Source organism: Gambusia affinis, linkage group LG20 (assembly GCF_019740435.1).
Source record: "Gambusia affinis linkage group LG20, SWU_Gaff_1.0, whole genome shotgun sequence".
In the NCBI taxonomy this organism is placed as follows: Eukaryota; Metazoa; Chordata; class Actinopteri; order Cyprinodontiformes; family Poeciliidae; genus Gambusia; species Gambusia affinis.
Window position 1 is genome coordinate 3,153,949 of NC_057887.1, and position 13,321 is coordinate 3,167,269.

The 13,321-nt window shown below is 40.5% G+C and overlaps 1 protein-coding gene across 3 annotated transcripts in view; it reads right to left on the reverse strand.

Moving 5' to 3' along the window:
* raraa (retinoic acid receptor, alpha a) overlaps positions 1-12,244 on the reverse strand; it is a 185,605-nt gene extending 173,361 nt beyond the window's left edge. For 2 of the 3 annotated variants that reach the window (XM_044103663.1, XM_044103662.1), the window contains exon 1: positions 11,851-12,244. The gene's annotated coding sequence lies outside the window, so the exon portion shown is untranslated. The remainder of the gene's footprint in view (positions 1-11,850) is intronic. The other variant, XM_044103664.1, reaches the window with a different exon arrangement.
* Positions 12,245-13,321: the final 1,077 nt, after the last annotated feature.

Below are 13,321 nucleotides of genomic sequence, written 5' to 3' on the forward strand. Positions count from 1 at the left end.
ATTTCATAAGCCTTAGGAAGTAAAGTCAGTTGAACAGGTGAGGAGCCCTGAATCTTCGATAGCTTGTAAACAAAGAGAGGTAGCTTAGTGATTTGTCTCTATATAAACAAACTCACCGAGTTCATTAAACTCAATACTAACTTGTCTAGATACACCAAGCACATTTTGATCCATTTCCTGTCCTTGTTGCTGAGAAAACACAAAAAAAAACTATTTAGGATATTGTAATTGTAGTAAACTAATTACTGCCCTCATAAAATATGTCAAACTGATTCCATTCCATGTTAGCTGAAATTTGCTTTTATTTTGTTAAAACATGAAAAGATGCACACATGCTATCAACCAACAGGAACCAATAGATCAAGCAGCCAAATGCTGCGTTTTTTTTGGCTTTTGCACCCGGAACAGGATTTCCTGAAGCAAATAGTTGAGTTTTGCTAAAAACAACAAAAAAAAAAAACACAATTACTAATAGGTGTGAAAAAGGGAAAAGCTCCAAAACCTCTGGATAAAAACAGGGTTTTTCTTCACAGTTTTTCTTCCACCATCGTTAACCACATCCACTTAGAAGACACTTTGCTGTTTTGAATATTACTCATAGCAACTGACCAACAAGGGAAATCACTCTCTGTGTCTGAAAATGTGGTTCTCTTTAGTAAAACAAACTATAATTTAAATGCCCAAAAGCTCTGTGTTCAGAATCAGTGCTCTGTAAGGAGCAAAGTGAACAGGAAGCAGCCTTTCATTCCTGTTGAGGAAAACAGAGGATAGTTGGGGCAATATCTGGATGCATTTTAGCCTCAGAAAACATTTCTGGAGATGAAACAATGTAATCTTTCAACCATCTCAGACTTTGAGTCCATGAGTGACAGAGAGGCGAAAAAAAACTGTTTGTTGACTTAAGAAGCTTGTGTAGGCTTCAGGAATTTATACTGTCAACTAAAGATTCGACACAAGGAACTGAAATGTGCTTGGGTGTCTTTGCAGTTCTTTATAAAAAATTCTTGAATGGCTTTTTTTAATCCTTTAAAACACCAACAAGTGGTTCCTTAAATTGAAAATTATTTATTTTATACAACATATTACACAAGAGGAACTAGTCACTGAAACATTTTTTTTATGATTTCAGGCATATATTCTAAAATTCGTATTCATGCTATATGAATTTCCCATTTTCTTCGACCAGTCATGTTAAAAAGCTAAATAATTCCCAGTAACTTACAGACAGGCTTGCAATACACAAGTTTTCACATGTTGAAGAAAATATAAAATATTTATTTAGGCTGATGTACAGAAGATAGACTGAAACTCAATTCTGCAACAAAGACTTTGGACTCCACTCTAGTTTTTAAAACCTGAGACTCACGTCTGATGGACAAACTTTATTTTCAGAAGTTCAATTCAGACGCCGTCTGTAGTGACCTGCTGTATTTTGAAAAGTAGAAAATGATATGGATAAATTACTGAAATCTAAACTGTTTTGCCCAGTATTTTGTTACATCAATCCAATTAAAGCTTTCTACACAATTCTATATCCAGTAAAATGAAAGACTACAAAGCATCCTGTTAATATGCCAGAGACGACAGCAAGTGTGTTTTGATTAGAGCAAACAGGCGACCCTGAATGCAAAGGTATCAGAGTTTGAACTGGCAGATCAGAAAGGAGAAGGACAACCTGACTGTGACTGTTGTGTATAAATGAAACTTAAGAGATTGACACGGAGCAGTCGGGTGCAGAGATGTGTTGTGGAACACAGTCAACACAATTCACACATGCAGGCCGAGGAAACAACTCGCTTGGGGCTTCCACCTTCATTTAGATGAAAATGGACCTCCTCGAAAGGAAATAAAGCCATTTTTAACCCCCGCCTCTCACTGCGAGTTGGTCTTCAATAATATGCCCAGTCAATGGACTGTGGGTCTATTCAACTGGGCCCACAGCACAGCCATAAATAATGCAGTGAGGCTCACATGAAACCCTAATCACCATTGTGCTGTCACCCAACAGAGAAGATCGCTTGTTTAATTTACTGCGCCGCATCTGTCTCAGTTCTGCCCAATTTAGTTTCAACGTTTCAGCGGGCACGTACTTCAGGTATTTATCAATATGTTCTTCAGCCAATACAGCGTTCATGCTTCCAAGTCTATGTGTGAGTTTGTGTGCGCGCGCGCATGTTCACACAATTGCTTGCCATGCAATAATGCATTTGTGTGCATAGATGAACAAACGAGAACGCTGCAGCTCGTGAAACGACATTGGTTGGCTTAGAATAAGCCATCAACATTCAATAACTGCAGCTCGTTATTGGCCATATACGACCAACTTCATTACATTACAATTCCATTAGCATGCAGACATTTGCATATCCCGGCTACCTCCTTCCAGAGGCTGTTGATCATACATGGCAGCCATATGCTGCCTGGTGCGCCATATAACAGAATTATTACTGCGACAATAAGAGCCAAGAAAAATGGAAATCACGTTGACGCAAAGTAAAGTATGAGCACCGTCACATGATGCGCCATTACTGATGCTGTCGCAGTACAGGGTGCGATCTCTAACCAGCAACATTCTGCTTGAGTTCCTATTTCCGACATACTTCTTCACGTGTGCTCCACATACAGTTTATACATGTATTAAAGAGCTTTTCATATGAGCCAGACTCAAAACATTAAATAATGCACAACTCCAAGCATTCCCTGCTCCCATTTTAGGCATTTCTGGCTCCGCTGCCACTTCTCCCGCAGCAAAGACAGAAAATGCAGTCATCCAACAGGCCGGCCTGGTTCAGGCCGACAGTGATTTGGTGTGATGGCTCCTCGTTTGGGCGGCCTGCACTGAGATGGCAGCCCATGGACAGAGAATATTCAGCAGGGACTCATAAGCTGTATTTGACGGGCGCAAGCAAGGGCAGCGGAGCTGCATGAGGATGATGATGCCGCTAGCAGTGAGCTCATTGTTGCCTGTGCTGCAAAGAGCATGAGTGACACCGAATTTGTTTCATTACCTTTATCTCTGTGATGGGATGTTCTCATCACAGAGATAAATGTGGATCAGATTCAAAAAGCTAGTAAAGCTCAACTCCAAAAGAGTTCACACCCGTCATCCAACTGACTTTGACCAGCTTCCACATCCTTCCAAAAGAGAACACCCACAACCTGAGGGGGAGCGTTTATCCATCGTTTTATCATTTATCAAGATAAACTTCTTATGATAAAAATGTTGATTTATTGTTGTTACAATAGATTTTAATTAATGATGTTTAAACCACCCCAAAACTGTCTGTATTGTCGGGATTGATAATTCTGCCATTTTCTCCACAGTTTATTCAATGAAAGCGTTGATAAATACTAATAAATTTGAAAATATAGTTACTGTGTGCAGTTTAGTGATACAAATCACCCTTCGTTATGTGACTAAAGAAGTGCATTACCAATGGGAATAGTTTTCAAGCTCATTATTTGTGTTTGGGGGGCTATAATTGCTGTGACACACAGTCAGTCATACCTACAAAAAGTCTAATAAATATTTGTTATCACTTCTCATCGTTATCACAGCAGTACCGCCAAATACTATAATACAACTTTAAGTCCATACCGCCCACCCCAGTCTGATAACACCAAGTGTTTTTATCGTCTACTTCTAGAAATGAACATGGAGTTACAGCCAATGTGATAGCTGGTGTTCAGGACATCTTCTTCAACATATTTGCAGTTTCTCCCACAAATATAAGACTTTGGTTCTGTTCAGATATAGCTCACATACAAACTAATTACTTCAAAGACTAACTAACCTTGAATTTCTATCACAATAGCTTTACTTGCAATTTTTAATTAAAATACTTCTCTGTGAAAAGAGTTCATCATTTAAATGTGTATGACAGAGCATCATCTGTTCCTTATCTGTGGATTCAAGTTCACATCCATGTCACTTCAATTCTTGCTTCAAAAACAAATCTTATGAGACACTGGAAGAGACTACTGTTGCATTCAAGTTGTACTAAAAGGAGCTAGCCTATCAATGAAGCTACTAAAGCCTAAAATCGCATATCAATGCTAAATGTGTGGCAGCAGAGAAGACGTCTCCAACGCTAATGTCAACGTCCAAAGTTCATATTTCTAAAGAAGTTCCATGAATGATCAACCTAGATTGGTATAATAGCACTTTGCACCAATCTGACGGTTGAATAACCTACAAGCCAGATTAAAAACAAACATCTTTTTTGTTGAGCTCTATATCTATTTATTCAATAATTTAGCAGCAAAGTGTAGTTGAATTGAAATGCACTGCAATTAATTTGATTAAAAATGAATCGAGTAGTAATATTTACACTTCTGCTCTGTGTTTGTCTGCTACATAGAATCCCAACAAAATGTATGAGAAGTTTCCAGTTGCAAAAACAACATAACGTGAAAAAAAAGTTCAAGGGACGTGAATACTTTTTGAAGCCACTGTACATTAGACCAACCATGAGGAACAAAAGTGAAAGTCCTTGCTTTTTTTTTTTTTTTTTTTTTTTTTTATGTATGCTGCTTGAAAGGGAGCGCTAACATCCCAGAAGCTACCAAGTGTCTCCCTCCAGAGCGATCACTTTATCTCCAGTTATCTAAAAAACTGCAGAAACATTCAACTCAGGGAAGTCCAAGTAGGACATGGTGTGTTGTCAGACAGCTGTATAATTGACGCCTGGTATCTTCCTGTGACTTTGCGACAGCGGTGTGGAGGGACAGGGGGGTAACGTGGCTATTCAACAGTACAGAGCCTCTGTAATAGGTAATATTAACAGCGTGTCCTCAGACTAAGGGAGAGAAACAGGAGCAAGAAAAACATTAGAATGCAGAAAAGGAAAAGAGGAGAAAAGGGGGTGGGAGTACGAATTCAATTTTCCAGTGACAGTGTGCTCGGGATCACTGTTTCAGTGAAAGAACATATCATCTGTCACGGTTAATGGCAGTGTCTTGGGGAAAGCGAGAGGAAAAATGGAATAAAGACCATTTATTACGAAGGTATGGGATGGCGGGGTAGGGGAGGGTGTGTCGAACCCATCTGTCTGCTCTGCTGTCACTGCAAGGAAAATGAATGTATACACGAGCTATTATTTGTGCATTTACAGGTTGACGTTACAACCGAGGTACAGCGCCGGCGTCCGAGGAGGCTGATGCACAGAGCGGCCGCTGAGAGTACGGAGGGCGTCCTGGCTACATAGCGGGACGGCTGCAGAGCTAGCCAACGAGCCCAGCCAGCCTGTCTCTCTCACAGAGCTGTGGATGTACTCAGTGGAAGCAATTGATACCATTGTTTTATGGAGAGCAGGGTGGAGGAAGGGGGGGAATGGAGGGCCAACAATGGGGCTCTTTCACTGGAAATGTCAGCCGTCACACCAGGGGACTATCCAACTGGGCAGAGGCTGTTTTGTGAAAAGCCAAGGTACAAAACTTGTGGAAACTAGCATGAAGTTATTATGCGACGACTCGGGGAAAACGAAGGGCGCACACGAGCCAGAACATTTGCATGCAAATCATCGGAAATTAAATCTCAAATGTGGGGCGGCGGGCTGTGAGAAAATTAAGAGCGCAGATGATACGAGAGAAAGCGACTCAGCAGTAAAACAAAGGAACTTGAGTTAGTTCCCGTCACTTGGTTCCAATAAGGGTTTTTTTATTTTAAGCACAAAAAGGGCAGCAAAAAAACAACAAGCAAACGGAATTTTGTGGAGTTTTTTACATTTTTGCGTCAATACAAGCACAAACTTTGCCGAAGGGAACTCTCTCCCAGAACATGCAACACGGGCTACAAAGGAAGGATTCGACTCACAGCGTACATGTCCAATCAAATGTCAAGACTTAAAAATGTATGTTTACACATCATATTGTCTGACTAAACTTGAACTTTTTGTTAAAAATTTGGCATATTTCTTATTATCCAACAGTGCAAAGCTAGTCGAGACACACCCAATAGCACCTGCTGCATGTGGCTGCTAAACACAACTGCATGCCGCACTTTTCAGATTTTTAATTGAACAGAATGTTTTAACACATGTATCATTTTCCACCTGATCTGCAATCCTGACCAACATTGCATCGAGTTATATAGGGCTGAAGCAATTAATCATGATTAATCCATTATTGAAACAACCGCCAACTAATTCAGTAACTGATTAATTATTAGCTGGAGAATACAGACTCCAAAAAAAACAACAACAACATATTCAGAGTAGTAATTAAGCTAAAACTAAATGGCACATGCATACATTTTGCAGTTAAGAAAAAACCCTTTGTGTGTAAATATGTTTTACCCAGTTATAATTCACAAGAGGAATGCTATGTTACTGCATTTTAGGTAACAAGATTTTCTTATATAGAAAGGAAATGAATTGTTTATTTGCATATTTTAATGTATTACTAGTATTGTATAAAAAAGGCTTCAGTGGTTAAATAAATCTGTTGATTGTAGCTTTTTTTTATTTATCTGTGAGTAGGTTAACCGTCACAATAATAATAGATTACTAAAATAATTCTTAGTTGCAGCCGTATAGAGTTATGAAATAAAAGCCAAGTAACATAAATTAGAAAAATAATTGCGGTCTAAATATTTTTTCCAACTTCCAGAATGTTGCTGATTTCAATGCTGATTGCAGGTGGCGACACATTCCCAATCAATAACCTGGATAATTGGTTATATAGGTCTTTATGCTCAACCTCATTAGGCACAAGAAAAAAAGAAAAAATGAGGAGACAAATGTGGCCTGATTCTTCAGGCAATCTAGCATAGTGAGGAACCTAAAATAATACAACCGATCCATTCTGGGACATTTTGGCAGACGGCTGTAGGACAGCGCGGTATAAAGTTTGGGCTGTCGGATGACCCCGATGGCCTCGGACCTCTTCTGAAGGTACCCTGGCCCTTTAAGGTTGACCTAATTGCTCTCTCGTTCTCTTCGCACGAACACTGGGAGCTGACACGTAAAGATTATTTAATACCATCAAAGCCAAGAGGACTAAAAGGGAGGCTGAAGGGAGATTTAACTCCTTCGGTGACGAGAAGGGCCAAGTCAGCCTGATCAGGCAAAAGAAAGAAGGAAAGAAAGAAAATAATCAGGATTCTGTTGCAGCCAGTGTTAAGCATAGCTCCAACATCACAGCAGATCCCTTCCCCCTCTGAATAAAAAAAAAATAAAACAATCCCGCTTGACTTCGGCTGTGTTCTCTCCTGGTACCGGCTCCCCGCCCTTCTCCTCTCCCACTTTTCCCACACTAGCCCTGGTCCCTAAGGCAAAGCCTACGTCACTGGGCACCACAGTAAAACCGCTGTAATATCCCAATTTATTTCTACTTATTCTGACAGACTCTGCACCTCTTTCATTTGGGTCAAGGCTGGTTTTATTGGACCAAGAGCAACATGGCCTCATTCCACTGGACTTCACGTGTCAAAGGAAAAGTTCCTCCAAGCCGAGGTAGTTCTTTTTTTCTTTTATTTTTTTGCTGAGAAACCATTCCCCCTAGACGTAACCCAACAGATGAAAACAAGATTCTGAAGAACTGAACCCGCCACCAGCGTCTTTAATGTACCAGTAACTCTCGCTCTGCAGTCCGGGCTTTCACTATGAGCACTTCCTAGTCCAAAAAAAAAAAAAACAAAGCTGCGCTCCCAGCAGTCAGAGTGTGACAGAGCGTGGGTGGGACTGGGTAGAGGTGTTTACCGTTAAGTAAGCACGGGGTGGCATCTCCGGGGAGCGCTGCCATTGTGAGGAGCTCATCTCATCAGTCACCGCTGACGAGTTTGCACAGCGCCGTGGCCGCAGCCTTGTGAGTCAGCCTGGCTCGTCAACAAGGGGCAGCACGCCACTGTGGCAACAGAGCAAACCACCTGACACACTCTGGACCGAAGAGTGCATCTCTAAAATACAGCTCTGTGAGACAAGACCTCCTACAATCTACTCAACCTAAAAGATGACATATTTAGAAAGGGAAAACCCGTGCAGCACCATCAGAAAAGGGCCAGTCAGACTTTCAATATTCAGCAAACTGAAAGAAACCCATATAAGAACTCAAATTATGATCAAGCAACTTTGATAACACTTCAGTTCCCACAGGAAAGGAAACTCTAGGGGATCCTCAATATTGAGCCAAAAAACACAGACCCTTTCCAGCGGTTGTCACACTTTACAATCTGAAGAGAAGGTAAAGGGGCACCATGAAGGTGTGGGGGCAAGAAAACTGGCTTTGATTCGACGTTTTCTTACACCGTGTGAAACTACGTCACCATGAGGCCTCTAAATGGCACCGTTTTTACAAGTTAACCCAACTCAAAAAAGAGAAAGGCAGAGAATACTGCTGCTGTTGATGCTACAGAAAAACTACAACATTTACAAGAAAGAGGTTCTCTACCACCAAATGAGTTCATCTTTGGCTGCTGTGGCATTGTCTAGAACAGAAAGTTTTAGAACAAAAAATAAATAAATAAATAAATAAATCGAGCATTGTAGTCGGTGGAGAAAGAATCTGTTTCATTAAACCAAACTCTAGCATTCTCTAACTGTGAAAGTAAGTTGAAGGAGCTCTGTTACTTTAGCCCTATTTGTTCTGTTTCTAGACCTTTAGTTCATCATTTTTATGGTTGCATGTTTCACCAGTTATTCCCTCTGGTTTTGAATGCTATACAGCTGGAAGAATTTTTTTTTACCTTCTAACTATTGTTATCATGGGTAACCATGGCAATATGGTATTGTTTTTACATCTGTGAGCAGCTGATGTAGCTCAATTGATACCTGAACTATGACCCAGATCCCAGAGGACTGAAAAGATCTCATGGTGTTTGGAACAGAAACAAGCCCAAAGCATCACAGATCCTCCTCCATATGTAACACTGGTGCAAGGAGGTTTTTCTGTTAGATTTTTTTGCGTTCTCTTGCTTTTCTGTTTCACATCAAACCTGCTTGTATTCAATGTTAATGCTGATGGCTCAAAGATGGACCTCTTTTTTTTTTTTTGTACCTCCATTACCATCCTGCTCGCTGTGCATGGTGGCACAGATAAATATGGGTCCTTGTCCAGCCTAGAAGCCCTTGGCCAAGATAAATGGAGTTCTGTGTCGTTTCATATTTCAACCCAAGGGAAACAAAAAAAAAATAAAAGTCATGCCTTATGAATTAAAGAGTTCCTCCAAACTGTGATCAACTTTTAAAAAAATGCAGAGTAGACTAAATAAATAACTGAGTTACATCTATTTTCGAAGAATCGGTAGGAGTACTAATCACTGTGGCACCAGTAAATTCTTAGTCAAAGAAATTAAATTAAAGGGTTGATTTTTTTTTTTTTGTTTTGTTTTTTGTAGTGTGAGATTATGCTAAAGCAAATGAAGAGTTTCACACTTTTGCACACCAGAAATGTGGACAGCACTGGATTGCATTGGAAATGAAGGCAGGTTATTATTCTAACTGTTTGCTTTTTATTTCTCAGTTTACTGTTCAATACAGGCTAAAGAGAACAACTTTTAAAAAGATGAGTTTCAAAATAGGATGTTTACCTCGACTTCAATTTCAGAAAACATACAACAAACACGGACGAGATCCACCACTGTAACAAATCTAGATAGCAACCTTTCCTTTTTACCCAACTTCCTAAAATGTCACTGCATGCGACAGCTTTCATGGGGTAAACCTTGTATCGAGTGTTAGCCCTTTCCCCAATTATGCAGAGGGCATAACGCCAAACTGTGAATCACACTCAGAGAGTAGGTGACAGGGTGGGAAAACCTTCATCCACACCAGATTTGCCACAGAGTGACTCTTCCGCTAATGCATCCCGCTCTGATTGTCACAGGCTGTCAGAGAAAAGGACGAGTGTCTTACACCTTCTGCTGTTCCAGGTCACCATTCCCACTTCTTGTTCAAGCTTCAGAGTAGAAAGACAACGCGCCGCTGGTTTGTGTTTTCAAGAAACATTAAACCAAACATCAGCTGACTTGACATGAGCGCAAGCTTTTTTGACCGGGACCAAATGTTACATATGGACATTTGTCAAATAGTTACACAAAACAAATAAACTCATAAATGTTACTTTGTGGTCTCCGTAATCATCTGCAACATTGCTAACTTGACGGCCGTCCGGCAGACAGCCAACGAGGAGGGAGAGCCACAAAGAGTAAAGAATCCGGCTGTTCACGTCCAAGAAAATGAACGCAAAGTTTAGTGGGAGGCAAAGGGGAGCTGAAAAGGTGCATGAGTAACTAAACAGCAACTTTAGAGAGAGTTTACTGTGAAGCAAAACCACATTCATGACATCACAAGGTCCTCAAGGGCGAATGTCCTACACTTTTAAGATGTTTCCCTAGTTTAGCACACCTGAATTAAATGAATGAAGGATTAGCAAAACAGTTAATTGAGCCATTTGAATCAACTGTGCTGCAGAGGGAAACGTTTTATTCCAGGATACCAGACCTTCAGGACTACAACTGGACACTCGTATTCTGCAGGACAAGAGAAAAATCACCATAATGTGACTTATGTGATTTTTTTCTGTAAAAACATTTATTTATTTTTTTCCAGTTAATCATCAGCAACTGTGAAGTTCCCACAGTAACTGCTGATTAGGGAAGCCTGTGGTGCAGGTGTTGTCTCAAAGCATCAAAGTAACAGCAGACATTAACTAGGAAATATTAAAAGCCCTTAATGATTCCCTCCGCTTTATGGACTTGGCAGCAGCACACGTTGCTACTAGCACCGATACCTTATTTAGTGACAATAATATCACTGCGCTTGTTGGCCACAAAACTCATCGGACATAAAAATCCAAAGAGAATCTGTAAGTGTTTTCAAGATGAAGAAGAGCTTAAGGCTGTTACTGTAGACTGATGCAACATATACAGCTGTCAAGCTTTTGGCCACTCTACATTCATGCAGCAATTCTTGCAAAAAGAAGCTCAACCAAGTATTGTAGATTTATATTCGTTTAATAATTTTTCTTTGTTTTTTTGGCGGACATTTATTCTTTCATTGCCATTTTTTTTCTCCTTTCATCTACAATGGCTCCATTAATCATAATACACTGTACAGGACATGGATGTATTTTCTATAGGCAGACTGTTCTTTATTAATTAAAGATATAGAAAGGTTTACATAATACTCTAAATATTCTAAGAAACGGGAGAAAATGAACAAAAGCAATTTAAAATACATCACTTTGAGTTTGACTTTTACAACATAAACTAAAATAAATTAACTTTCCTTTTGCACTTAAAAACTGAAGAAGTAGGTAGTTAGCATTGTATATATTTAGGAAAATTTGAACCTCCTAGCCTATGAAACACATTTGGAAATGTTGAATAACAACTCATGTGTGTGCTTGACAGGCTGTTGTCAGAGGTGCATGCTGCAGGGTTGTAACTCTGTGTCACCGCTTTTCAGTGTGCCAAGCTGGAGCTTTACCGAAATCGGCTAGGCTAACTTAGTCGAGTAAACAGCCCATAGCTGAATCTGTGCCAATGTCTTTAATAGCTCAAACATTGTTTTGTCTTTCTTTTTTTTAACTAGCTCTGCATGCTAGCAAACCCTAACAGCTGTACAGAGTCTGAAGCCGTTAACTACCCTAAAGAGCGCACGATGACATTAAGACGTTATTGGCACCCGGATACGTGGTAGGCACGCGCTACCAGCTTCAGACTAGTTTCATTATCCGGTTACATGGTGAATTTCAGAGAAGAAACACAAAAACAAGAAAATGTCACACCCGCTCGTGTAATGAATTAATGACGCATTCAGAGCCCTCCAGGTAAAAGGTTTTCCTCTCCCCAAACAACACCTGGCTCAGACACGCTGTCAAATGTTGACAGTGACAAGTGTGCGGTGATACCTGGGACCTGTTGACTCCTCCTCCCGGTCCCCCTTTCGGACTCGCTAGTGGAAGTTCAGTCGCGCTGCCGCTGGTATCTCTCTACCGGCGGTAGTCTTCCTCTCCTCTTTTCTTTTTTTTTTTTCTTCCAAAGTTTTCTGCCGACTCTCAAGCGTCCAGAGAGCGTCTCCCACGAGCGCTGCGTGAAATTAACCCCGAGGACAGACCGTAGGTAAAGGCAGTCGAGCCGCTTTCAAAGAGCAGGAGCAAGTTTGGCACGGCTCTTACCAAAGACAACTATGGCAGTCACGTTCTCCTTGCCGTGGGATTCCCGCCCCCTTTTCCTTATATGGAGAGCAGCGCTGAAACGTGGATGTCCCGCTCCTCTCCAGATGTTCTTCTCCCCGCTCTGCCAACGTAAAGAAAAGGCTGCAGGAAAAGCCCCACGTTTTAATGACAGATCCATTATATATGCGCCACTGAATGCTGGAAGCCATTCCTTTTACATTTGCAGTAAGAAAACATATGAACAAGCTCGATCTCTCTCTTAAGTGTGGCAAAGTGTGTTTAAAGATAGTGGTCTCTTCTGCGGCTTTTTCACATTACTACTACCGCAATTTAGTAATAGAATACTTTTTGTTCTAGTTTATATTTTTATTTTAAGGAGAATAAAAAAACTTTACATTTGTGACTGCTATCTGTCTATCTATTTTATTCATCTGTATATTTTCATACATATCAGCATCTTTACTGTGGAGGATTTTTTTATTATTATTATTTCAAATGTGTGTGTTTGCATCAAAACCAGTCACGTAACACCGGCCTGGGGCCCCTCCTCCAATGCGTGACAAGGCCGTCCTGTCCCGCTGTGAGGACCATTAAGGACTCTACAGTACCCACCATTACAGTATGTTCTGTACCCTTGTGCCACTCTGACCAGCAATCCCATCGATTCCATGCGGAGCGACAGCACTGACAGGAAGCCAGCAGCTAAATCGCTTTTTGAAAGAACCACTTTTCTCTTATATGCTTTAAGGTCTTATGTCAATCAAAAATATGCATCTAACATGGTATGTGTTTTGCGTACATGACCCGGTATAGTCTTGTTTGTTTATGTTGTTAACTGTGACTTTTAAATAGTAAGGCAGTAAAGAAAATCTGATATATTTTTTAGTTTAAAGTGCTTATGATATTAAAAAGTGGAGATGGGTCCTCATGAAATTTTAAACATGTTTCAAGGTCAGAGCTATGCGTCTCAGAAAAGCTATTAGATTTGCAATGTGTGACGACAGCAGCAACATTTGATTCTTATGTCGAATATTACATATATAAATACTTTTTATGTGTTTATTATGCTCTGTGACAGACTGGCGACCTGTCCAGGGTGAACCCGCCTCTCGCCTGGAACATAACTGGAGATAGACACCAGCACCTCCCGACCCCATTAGGGACAAGGGTGAACAGAAAATGGATGGATGAATAGATCTGTTTA